Genomic DNA, 11,747 nt, shown 5'->3' with positions numbered 1-11,747 from the left:
CCACGTGGAGCTGCTTTGCACTTCCTGGCTTCGTGCTCACAATAGTCTCATGAGATAGGTATAATTAAAACGTCCACAGGAGGAAACCGAGGTTCAGAGAGGTTAAATGATTTGCCTAACGTCACATCGTTTGTAAGTGGTTGAGGTGTAGCTAATTCTAAAGCCCAGTCACTCAGATGCCATGCTCTGATGCCTTTCTGTTCAACAAAATTGTGCCAAATTTCGACTTTTGGTCAAGCACTCCATTAGGTGTCTCGTCAGGGGAATATGATGTTGAACAACATCCGTGTCATTGGGCCGTGTCATGGGTTGAATGGTGACTTCCAAAAAGATATGTCCACATCCCAGAATCTATGAGTGTGGGCTCATGTGTAAAAAGGATGTTTGCAGATGTAATTAAGTGAAGGATCTTGAGATCATCCTGGGTCACCTGGGTAGTCCTAAACCCAATGACGAGCATCCTTACAAGAGACAGAAGAGGGGAAGACAAGGGAGAAGAGAAGGCCATGTGAAGACAGAGGCAGAGGCTGGAGCAGTGTAGCCACAATCTGGGGAATGTCTGGAGTCATGAGATGCTCCAAGGAGGAAAGACTTCTTCCCTTGAACCTCCAAGGGGGCAGGGCTGTAGTGTATTGTGTTCGTTAGACAGAGTCACTATGTCCAGCCCACACACACTGAAGAGAATTACACAGGGCTTGAGCCCTGGAAGGCAGGATCGGGGGGGGGGGGCATCTTGGAGGGCCCCCCCCCTTTTCCCCAGAAGGCGGGAATCCTCCCTTCTAAATCTCTGGCTCTCCCAAGGCCCTGGCTCCAGGCAGAAAGGAAGAGAGAGAAGAGTGTGCATTGACCGTGTGTGGGCTACTGAGCTGGATTCTTTATATACATCCCATTATGTGGTATCATTTGAACCCAGCAAGGGTTCTGTTCCCATGGAACAGAAGGGGTAACTGAGGCTCAGAAATGAAGGCCATACAGTAGCATATGAGAGTGAGCTACTGGTCCTTATTTTGGCCGCATCACCATCACCTGAATCTCTGGGCCCATGCACAGAGTTTCTCACTGGTAGGTCTAGGATGGGCTGGAGAAGTTGTGTCTCAAACAAGTTCTTCGAGGAAGCTGACTGCAGGTCTGTGGCCCACGCTTTAGAACCACTGGAGAATCATGGTTGCAGCCACGGGGGAACCCCTGAAGTGTTAGCGGATTAACAAATGAAATACATTTCTTGCTCAAGTCAGTGCTACCAGACTGAGCTGGTTCTCCTGTTCTTGCACTGACTGGAGCATGTGGTTCCCCCAAGGTCACCTTGGAAGGGGAAAGAGGGCAGAGGGTCATGTGGGATGTCCTAAAGGGCCAGGCCTGGAAGTGGCTTTCCTGCCTTTGGCTCACGCTCCATTGGCCCAAACTCAGTCACGTGGCCCGAAACAACCGCAGGGTCGGCTGGGAAATGTAGTCTTCCCAGGAAAAAGAGGCGGTATGCCTAGCAGGCTGCTGGTCAGGGCGAGGCTGGTCCTTGCTCTCAGATGCTTTCCCCCTTCATCTCTTGCCTTCTCCCTGGTTCAGGTGCTTTTACTGCGCTTTCTCATATTATCCAGTGTCAAGGGATTTTTTCCCCATAAAAATTGAAAAAAGAAAAGCGGAAAGAGACATTTCTTGGGTCCATCAGCCCATTCTGCGGCCATTCGCCTTCACCCTCTTAGAGGGCCGGGTGCTCAGCGGAACAGCTGTCCAGCGCGTTGAAAGCTCCCAGCGTGTTTTCCAGGGCTTCTTGCATGAGTTTCACTGCTACCATCTTAAGGAATCGATGCAGGGCGGCCGTCTTCAGTATTTGGAGCCCCCTTGGCCACTGCACCTTCAGTGCCTGAACCCTTGACCCAGGGCTTCAGACAGGCTCCGTCCAAGTGAAGAACGTGACGCTCCTGCCACTCTGTCCCCACTGCTCCGGAACGCTCCGAGTGCGACTGCCCCAAACATCTGCAATTTCCAGCTGTCGTGCCTTTGTACATACTGTGACATCTGTCTGAACTCCCTGCCTTCCCTCCAGACTCAACTCAAATGAAGCTCCATGAAGCGTTCTTCCATCAGTCCAGTCAGTGCTCAACTTGCCCTCATTCCGGAGCAGAGGCATAGACACACCTCCCTGTCTGTGCCCACAGTGCAGCACCTGCCACGGCGTCTGTAGACTCCAAAGGCCTCTGCCATGCCCAGCTTTCCTTGTAGAACGTGAGATGTTCGAGGGGAAGGGCAGTGTGGCTTCTTCATCACCCGCAAGACTGAATCTAGAAACCTACCTGTGACACGCAAAGCCCTCCCCAAGATCCAGAGGTGAAGAGTGACGACTCTGGCACTGGTTTGAGTCCCAGCTCCACCACCTGTGGGTTGTGTGACTCCGGGCAATTTGTTAGCTTCACTGTACCTCAGTTTTCCCATGTGTGCAGTGGGGCTAATAGTCTAATGCCTAGTCAATGAAAGAATGCACCAGAGGCCCTTCGAACAGTGTCAAGTACCTGGAAAACACTCAAGAAATGCCAGTCATCTTTCTGTCATCATCATTACTCTTTGCAACCTTCTCACACACCTGCTGTTCTTATTTGCTGACGATTTTGATGGTCTCGCGTGCACCCGTGCTTTTGTGCTGGATGATTCTTCCTCCTGGAGGTCCCTATCTTTGACATGTTCATTCATTCGTACCTAGTCATTCATTCATTCATTCATTCATTCATTCATTCACAAAGTTTTTGCTGAATCACAACTGCTCACCCTGTAGACTCATTTCAGTCAGCCCTTCCTTGCCATTCCTACTGGATTTACAACTCCTGTTTTTAAGTTATTAATTCTTCTGTAGCTCTCTGAATAACTTGAAAGCAGAAAAAAATGTCCTTTTCCCCACTGGATTTACTTCCCTGAACCCAGGTCCTAATATGGCTGCCACATAGTAGGAGCTTGATCGATACTACTGAATGAATACTTGAATGCCACGCATCTCTGAATCTGTCCCCAATGCCTAGGATATTGTAAGTGCTCACCTAGGACTCTATTCTCTTACATGAAACCAAAATACCCTGCATTCCTAGCGCCTAGAGGTTGTGATTGGGGGAGAGCCACTTTTAATCAGCATATCTGGATGTTTGCCACTTTCTGAACCAGAAAGCTTTCCCTGGTCCTGTTTGACCAAAGTTAAAGGTGACCAGTGGGGCCGTCTTCTGAAAAGTGCAAGAGGATGCCATTTGCACCCGTGTTCCTTGGACCGTTCCAAGAGTCACCAAAGACTTCTCAACTGCCGTATCTGCTGACCCAGTCCAGAGTGTATATCTCATGGTGTCCTGGAACCCCAGTGCCTGGGAATCAGGGAGGAAGGGAAGAAGCGGGGGAGGGAGGGAGAGAGGAAGAGGCCCTTCCCCATTGGCCAACACCTTAGAGATGAAGAATTGGAGTCAAAATGATTGTCGCACTAAGCCAATGCTGTGGATGGCAACCTTTGGCCAAAACAGTCCCTCAGGCCTTCTTTCATGAATCTGATTTCTTTGGCTGCTGACATCTGGTCTTGCTTTGCAAGGTGGCTCTAGAACTGAATCTGTCTCCTTTCTACCTCACCTCCTGTAATCGCTGGGCTCTTTGGCTCCTTGGAGGTGGCAGGGTGGGAAGTTTGCTTGCTCCGGGGCACGCTAGGATAGCACTTTGTGTGCTGGGAGTGGCCTTACTGCCAATGTTGGGATATGGAAAGGCTCAATCTGGCATCCATCCCATGAGACCCCCTTAGGGGGACACATGGGCTGTTGCCTGTTTATGTCAGGGAGGAACTGCAAATGATTTTATAGACATTTTTCCCCCTAATACTATTTATGGAAGGTTGTTCTGACATTGTCCTAACGTTAACTTCTTCTCGTCAATTGTCCTACCTAAAACCACGCATAGATCCTGGGTGTTCACTTTTCTTGACTCCTGTGAAACAAAAATAGTATTCATTGATATTTCAATATGTGACAGAGATTTTGCATGGTGTTTTCTCATTTGACTCCTTTATTCTTCACAATAATCCTGCAGAATAGATATCCCCGGTCCCTGTTACAGGTAAGGGAATTGTGGCTCAGAGATCTTAATTTCACATCGCTGGTATCTTTTCATTACCTATACAATCTGACTGCTGCTTTAATGGCCCTGCCTGAATCACTTGCAGGGTTTTTTTTCAGGCTACTTTGGCAATCAGTTTCTTCTGCATCACACATTACATGCCTCGGCCACTGTGCTTGTATTTCGTGGTCTCCTGTAACATGGACTCAAACACTAATTTGTTTGTAGTTATTATTTCTCGAAAGGAAAAAAAAAAGGCCCACTTATGTTTCTCTTCTTTTATCTTTCCAGACCCTGAGGGGCTGATTCTCTGCGGCTCTTTTGGAGCAGATGTGACCGGGAAATCAATACAGCCATTAGATCAATCTGTGGCAACCATAATGTCATTGCATCTTTCGCCCTGTGATGTTGACAGAGATGTCAGAGCTAGGAGGAGGGGAGGCGCTTCAAAGAAGGAACGGGGCCTCCGAAGTGAAGGGGAGACTTGAAACCCCACAGAGCCTCACTTAACGGACGAAGGATTGCCGGTGGCTGCCTCTGGCATCATCGGGTCTTCTGTCAGAGAATGCAGTGACTTGGCAACAGGCAGAACAGGGGGACCTGTAAAGCTCGGACATCGGGAGGCCTCTCGGGAGGATGAACTCGGCAGCAATGGAGCGGTAGCCTGGTCTGGACTCTTTTTTCTTATTTCCAGATTCTCTGCCTCTCCCGAGGCGGGGCGGGGGTGGGAAGACCCCATGGGATTTCCTTCTTCCATTGCATCTGGCCTTTTAAAATTATTATTCTCATTATTATTAATATTTTCTGACACAAGGAGAGAGGGCATCCTTTATAAGCATAGCGCTGGGCTCTTGGAAAGCATTCAAGATATGTTTGGATGGTGAAGCTGCTCCCGTCCACAGCGCACATTGGTATGGAACGCCTGCTAGTTCGGGCACTGCTCCAGGTGCAGACAAGGGGGTGGGGGGGGGGGCGGGATTTCTGCAGTGAACAAAATAGACAAGACCCCTGCCTTCAGGGAGCTCACATTCTAGTGGAGACCAAAATCAAACTAAGCCATTAGCTTGAGTTTTCTCTCCTGCAGACTTGGCCAACTGCCCCCCCCCCCCCCGCCCCCAATCTCTTCTCCTCTTTCTTTGTAGAGCAGTGGTTCTTATCCAGGGGCACTTTTGCCACACACACCCCCCCCCCCCCCATCCGCCCCACCCAAGATATTTGGCGATGCCTGGAGACGGTGTTTGGCTGTCATGACCTGTGTGTGTACGCATGTGTGACTAGCGTCTGGCTCATAGAAGCCAGAGATGCTACCCAACATCCTGCTGTGCTCAAGACACCCCCCACAACGAAGACTTTTCCAGCCTGGGGTAGCAGCCGACAGTGCTGAGACCCAGGAAGTCGGGTGGAGACAGAAGTGACTGAGCAGCCGGTGACTACATTTCCTAGCATCCCTTGGGGCTAGGTGTGGCCATGTGACTGGTTCTCACCAATGGAGTGGGGACAGGCGTGCTGTGCCATGCCCAGGTGCAAGGCTCTTAGTAGGTAGATGGGCCTCTTCCCCGCCCCGCCCCGCACCCCCGTCACCCCCCAGGCTGGATGAAGAGAACAGCAAGGTTATTTGGTCTGGTGTTTTGTTTATTCGTCATAGACATTTGTTTCTACAGAACAACTCAGAGGATAAACAGAGGCACACGGCTGTAATTGCCGCCACAATCTGCTGCTGAGGAGACATGCGACCCGAGGATAAGGGGCTGGGAGCTGGATGGGGTGTGTTGGGTCCCGGGATAACTGGAGGCCCCTGTGATGAACCACGTAGGGATCCTGTCAGTCACGATCTGACCCCCGGGCCTGATGGTGACAGTGGAGCCACGCGGGGACCTAAATCGCCATGTGAGGAGAGCTGTCTGCCAGTCAGAGACACTCAGCTCAGACTTTCATGAGAAAAGGTGCGTTTGGGGATCTCTCCTTCTTAGCAATGTAGTCTACCCTGGCGACTCTCGTCACCAAGTCTTGTCAATGATTCCTGAACGATAAGAATAGCTAACGTTTATTGAACATACACTGTGAGCCAGGCACTAAGCTCTTTGGGTCTAAGGTCTCATTTTTACCTTCATACTAACTCTTCAAAATAAGTACTATTATTATTCTTGTTTTACAGATAAAGAAGCAAATGTTCAAGGAGGCTAGCAGGCCAGGTGAGTGCCGCATGGAAGTTTCATGCCAGAGTTCAGCCTCCACCACTTAGAGCAAGTTCCTTTGTCTGTTGTTATAACCTCGCCATTGGTGACACTTGGGAGTCATAGTAACAGTTTCCCCTTCAGTCCCATTGCCTCCAGTGTAGACACTGCAGATAGAATGACTTTTTAAAAATCAAATCTGAACCAGGGCGCCTGGGTGGCTCAGTCGGTTAAGCATCCAACTCTTGACTTCAGCTCAGGTCAGGATCTCGGGGTTTGTGAGTTCGAGCCCTGCACTGGGCTCTATGCTGACAGTGCAGGGCCTGCTTGGGATTTGTTCTCTCCCTCTCTTTCTGTTCCTGCCCCACTTGTGCTCTCTCTCTCTTTCTCTCTCAAAATAAATAAATACATTAAAAAAATTTTTTTAATTAAAAAGAATAACACAATTCTGCCCACCTTCCTTCAGTGACTCCCTACATTGTTTCAGGATAAAGTGCACACTCCTGGCCAGGGCATGTGGGTTCTTCCGTGGTCTATCCCAGATTCTCTGCTACCTTCATGGTCTCTTGCTCCTTCTTCCTTTGGCCATGTACCCCGGCCTTCAGCCTCACTGCAAGAGAAAAGGAATATAATTTTTTTAAGTTTATTTATTTATTATTTTTTTAATGGTTTTTTTTTTTTTTTGGGGGGGGAGAGAGAGAATGAGTGGGGAAGGGCAGAGAGAGAGGGGGACACAGAATCCGAAGCAGGCTCCAGGCTCTGAGCTGTCAGCACAGAGCCCTATGCAGGGCTCGAACTCATGAACCATGAGATCATGACCTGAGCCAAAGTCGGACGCTTAACTGACTGAGCCACCCAGGTGTTCCAGTTTATTTATTTTGAGAGAGAGAGAGTGTGTGTGGTAGGAGCAGAGAGAGAAGGAGAGACAGAATCCCAAGCAGGCTCTGCACTGTCAGCATGGAGCCCGACATGGGGCTCGAACTCATGCATCATGAGTTCATGACCTGAGCCGAAACCAAAGAGTCAGACGCTTAACTGACTGAGCCACCCAGGCGCCCCGAAAGGAATATTCTTTTTCCATAATTATTCTTGCTGTGCAGAGGGAATCACAGTTAAAGTAACAAGCTTCCCCTGTATGTTTCCAAGAGTTCAAGCAAGGATTGTTTGAGCATCTCCTGCAAACACCATTGAAAGGATTCTTATGTTGGGTGGGAGGCTCATTCCAACGAGACACTGCAGCAGTTTTTCAACACACAGCTAATTGCATAATGTAAGGTGAACCCAGGTTTTCATCTTTGTTCAGCTCTCAGATTCTATTTGTTCCATTAAAAACCATATTGGCTTTGGAGACTCATTTGGCAATATCACACTACAGCAACTTTACTCCTAATTATACTCCCCAGAGAACTCTCATGTGCAAAGGAGAAATGCAGCATTTGTAAGAGCGCAAAACTGCTAAGCCAAGTGTACGTCCACAGGAGAATGGACGAAATGAACTCCTACAAAGAGCGTAAACGAACTATAAATAAGTGGATTCGAGCGGCCTGTGCTACGTATAAATGAATCTCAGAAACAGTCTTAAGCATCAAAGCTGTCTCAAAAAGGTAGATATCGGATGATGTCACAAATAATGTCACATATTGTGCCAGTCAGGGTCCCAGTAGGAAATGAAAGGCGAACTTGGAATTCTGGAAAGAAGGAAAGGAAGGCACCTTTTCTTTCCAGGGGTGGTAGGTGTGGTGAACTGTTTCATGGCCACAGATTCCCACATCATTCCTTCCATCCCGTGGTGGAATCTGTTTTTCCATCCCCATTCATCTGGGCTGGTTTTGTGACTTGTCTTGATGAGAGACTGTGACAAAAGTGACTTTAGGTAGGTTACACCGGGCCTGAAGTTTTCTCCCTTCACACCTTTTTAAAAAATGTTTTATTTATTTTTTGAGAGAGAGAGAGAAAGCAGGGGAGGGGGAGAGAGAGGGAGACAGAGCATCAGAAGCAGGCTCTGTGCTGTCGGCGTGGAGCCTGACGCGGGGCTCAAACCCACGAACCTCGAGACTACGACTTGAGCCGAAGTCGGATGCTTCGCTGACTGAGCCACCCCGGTGCCTCTCCGTTCACACTTTTGAAATGCGCTGACATTATACAAAGGGGCCTGCACCAACCTGCCAGAGGCCTTGTGGACAGAAAGACCCAACCGCCAGCCAGCGCTGACCGCCAGATGCGTGAGTGAGGCTGCCTGGGGCCCAGCCAGCCCCTAGCTGACCACGAGCGGGCTACCGATATATGAGGAGGGCAGCCAGAACTGCTCCGAGCCGAGCTTCTTAGCTGAGTCCAGCTCAGATTAGCAACCCACAGGGTTAGGAACAAAACACTGGTTAATATTTTCAACTATTAAGTTTTGGCGTGTTTCGTTGGGAGTATATAATCGACTTAGAAGGGTCAAGGAACCCGGAAGAGGAGCTTGGGCGTTGAAGTACAGTGGCAAGGTAAGAGTTCCCGAAGCAGCGATGTCATGGGAGCCCGTGGGGGGCTGTGGCCGCACAGGGAGGCGCCTGGCAGAACCCTGGAGCCCCAGAAGGGGGGCAGGGATAGAATAGGGGAAGAGATACCCCAATCTCCCTCTCCTCCTCCCTCCAGTCTCCTGCCAGGCCCTCCTGCTGGCTGAGCCCAACCAGAAAGCAGAAGGCAAGGGGGCTTGGGTGATGCCATCGACGAGGCCAGCCTCCTTGGCACCGAAAATGGATCCGGGTAGGGCTGGGGGCAGACGGAGACTCGCGGGACATATGTTGTTGCTGAACAGCAGACTGTGAGAACATTTAAGGCAACGCGAGGCCGCCAACTCCGGATAGACTTTTGCCTCTGGGGAAGGAGGGATTTCTACCTGACGTGGGGCAGTGAGCATTTTCGTATGCGTGTTTCTGTACCTGCTCCATGTGAGAAGGAAGGAGAGGAGTTTTATGCAGGCCCGCCAGGCACCGGCCCCGCCACCCTGCTCTTCCGCAGATGCCTTATCGAAGTTGGGTCTCCGCGCACCCAGGAGGGCGTGGAGAGGAGAAGGGGGAGGAGGCCGAGGCGCTTTCCCGGGCGCCGTTGCTTGGCCCGTGGCTGCTGAGTTTCACACTTAGGTCTGTCCACCTCCAGCCTCTTCGTCTGGGTGACAGACCCTTCCTGGTGTCACGGCAGGTGAATAAGTTTTGCCCAGATCTCTCTGTCTGTCAGGGCCTCCCCCTGTCCCTCCACCCCTCCCTCCCCTTCTCCCTCCTTCCTTCGCGCACTTGAAGACTGGAGAAGCCATGAAAGGATCCCTGGATATTATTGGTGTAAAAGGAATGTTTACGATAAAATAGGGTGTGTGAGGCCTGCCTTTTTAAAAACAGCACCTGGGGTGACGGATAGGCATGTTTTTCAAATTCAGCTGTCAAAGCCAGGGCAATCATCGCTGCCTCCTGGGTGGAAAGTGATTTACAATTTTCCTCTTTAGTGCCATCTTAAGACAAACAGGCACACTTGTTTCCATGGAGAACCCCCTCTTCCCTCTGAGGTGAAAGCCTGCTTGACTGTCCTCCCTTCCTCCTCTCTTTCTCGCTTTCCGATCTCCTTCTTCTTCCTTTACTCCACAGTGTCTTTTGCTTTTCCCTCCTCCCAGCCAGCTTTCTGCCAGCAGCGGGGCAAAGGCACAGCCTGGGTCTCATTCCAGGGAGGGGTAAGGCTCGGCCCTCCCTCCTGCCCCTGCGGAGTGGTTCTTAGAATCCTCCGGGGCCTGAGAAGTTTACACCCTAGATCTTTGGACTGTTGTCTTCCTAAGAGCTTGTTCCGAAAAGAGCTCCGAGTGGCGAAGCAAGCCTGGGCCTGTGGCGGCTGTGGCCTGGTCCCCGTTCTGGTCCTGTGGCCACAGATCTGTGTGGCCTCAGGCGGTTCACTTCACTTCTCTGTTTCCTTCCTTGGAACATGAGAATAACTGTCCCAAGAGTTATCCTGAGAAAACGAGGGGAGAACCCTTCCTGTGGGTTCTGCAGGTCAGCAGCTGGCACCCTTGACTTTGGATCCTGAAGTTTATTTATTAACCGCCTTCATGGAGGATGGGAGGGTCCTTGGAGGAGACCCCCAAGAGGCCAGAGCAGAGGGGAAGCCTTGCCGTGGCACAGGCAGGCCGAGCCGGTGGGGCTGCCTTCCTGCTTTGGGTCTGTGGAGTTTCAGCCTGCCGGGGTCTGGGTCTGGGTGTTTAGAACAAAAGAGGAAGAGCGAGCTAGTGTCAGAGTGTGTGTCTGTGGCCTGTGAGTAGCTCTGAATGCGTGCCCTAAGTGTGTTTGTGTAGGGTGAAGGCGGGTCTTCCCGCACGTGAGCGTGCCGGTGTGTGCAAGTGGCTGTGTGTGTGTGCGTGTGCACGCACGTGCGTGTGCACGTGCATGTGCGCCCTCTCCAAGGGTGGGGGCAGGCAGTGTGAACAACAGCCACCCGTTTATTTCGCATCAGGTCCGGAGGCCCCAGTAACGATATGAGTCCTCCACATACGGTCCAAATAGCCCGAAGCTCAGCTCTGAGCGGATGGGGCTGGCCTGGGAGATGTGGTGCCCTGAACAGAGGCCCCTCTCTCCTTGTGCCGCCCGCCCGGGGGCTGAGGTCTCCACCTGGGAGCAGATGTGTGTCCTCGTGGCTTAGTTCTGCTCTGAGGGGGGATTCGGTGTCAGGGACTGAAGCTCAGGTGTTCGCGCATTTCCGGAATTTGTCTGGTTTTAGTCCGGGTTTTGTTGTTGGTAACTGCAAGTATGTGTGTGCTCGGTTCCGGCTAAATATGTGATGGTGCTTCTTTCCTTTATCCTTCCTCCCTCCCTTCCCCCCTTCCTTCCCTCCCTGCCTCCCACACATACTGAGCACCTTCTCTGTGCCAGGCCATGTTCCATGGGCTAAGGACACAAAGATGATTCAGAAATGGTCCCTGTCCTTGAGAAACATCTAGTGTATTTAGAAAGGAAGATAAGCCAAGAAGCTTCAGTAAGAGAACACAGCTATGGACGGGGCCATAGGGCATTCTGGGAGCACAGAAGGGAGCCCTTAGTCTCTCGGGGGCTCCGTGAAAGGCTTCCAGGATACCGGGTACTTGAACTAAATCTTGAAAGTCGAGGAACTCACCAGCTTGGGGAAGTGAGGATAATAAAAGCAATTTTGTAAGAATAGCTGCTACTTTCCAGCAGGTGGTACTTTGGGGGGTAGGACAGAATCATCTACTCACGTGTGGTGGACGCTAAGAGGTCACACAGTTCTTTGTTAAAAATGAGCTGTGACACGGCTTTGTACTAGAGGAGATACATTAACTGAAATGGCAAGCGATTCAAAGCAAACACGGATTAGGAGGTGAGCCCCCTCTACATCTTTTTTTTTTTTAATTATTTTTTATTTTTTATTTTTAGAGAGAGCACGAGCAGGGGAGAGGGCCAGAGGAGAGAGAATCTTAAGTAGGCTCAACGCTCAGTGCAGAGCCTGATGTGGGGCTCAATCCCACAACCC

General features: G+C 50.7%; 1 long non-coding RNA gene across 36 annotated transcripts in view; it reads left to right on the top strand.

Annotated features, from left to right (window-relative positions):
• Positions 1–11,747, top strand: part of LOC147571837 (uncharacterized) — a 372,786-nt gene that overhangs the window by 271,497 nt on the left and 89,542 nt on the right. For 25 of the 36 annotated variants that reach the window (XR_015246968.1, XR_015246995.1, XR_015246998.1 and 22 more), the window contains 3 exons: positions 4,360–4,735; positions 5,211–6,011; positions 6,224–8,728. This is a non-coding gene — a long non-coding RNA (uncharacterized LOC147571837). The remainder of the gene's footprint in view (positions 1–4,359; positions 4,736–5,210; positions 6,012–6,223; positions 8,729–11,747) is intronic. The other 11 variants (XR_015246983.1, XR_015246985.1, XR_015246981.1 and 8 more) reach the window with 11 other exon arrangements.

The sequence above is a fragment of the Puma concolor genome, chromosome F2 (assembly GCF_028749965.1).
Source record: "Puma concolor isolate L17-30 chromosome F2, mPumCon1.1.hap2, whole genome shotgun sequence".
Taxonomy (NCBI): Eukaryota; Metazoa; Chordata; class Mammalia; order Carnivora; family Felidae; genus Puma; species Puma concolor.
The sequence above is the reverse complement of the archived record's forward strand: the minus strand, read 5'-3'. Positions and strand labels throughout refer to the sequence as shown.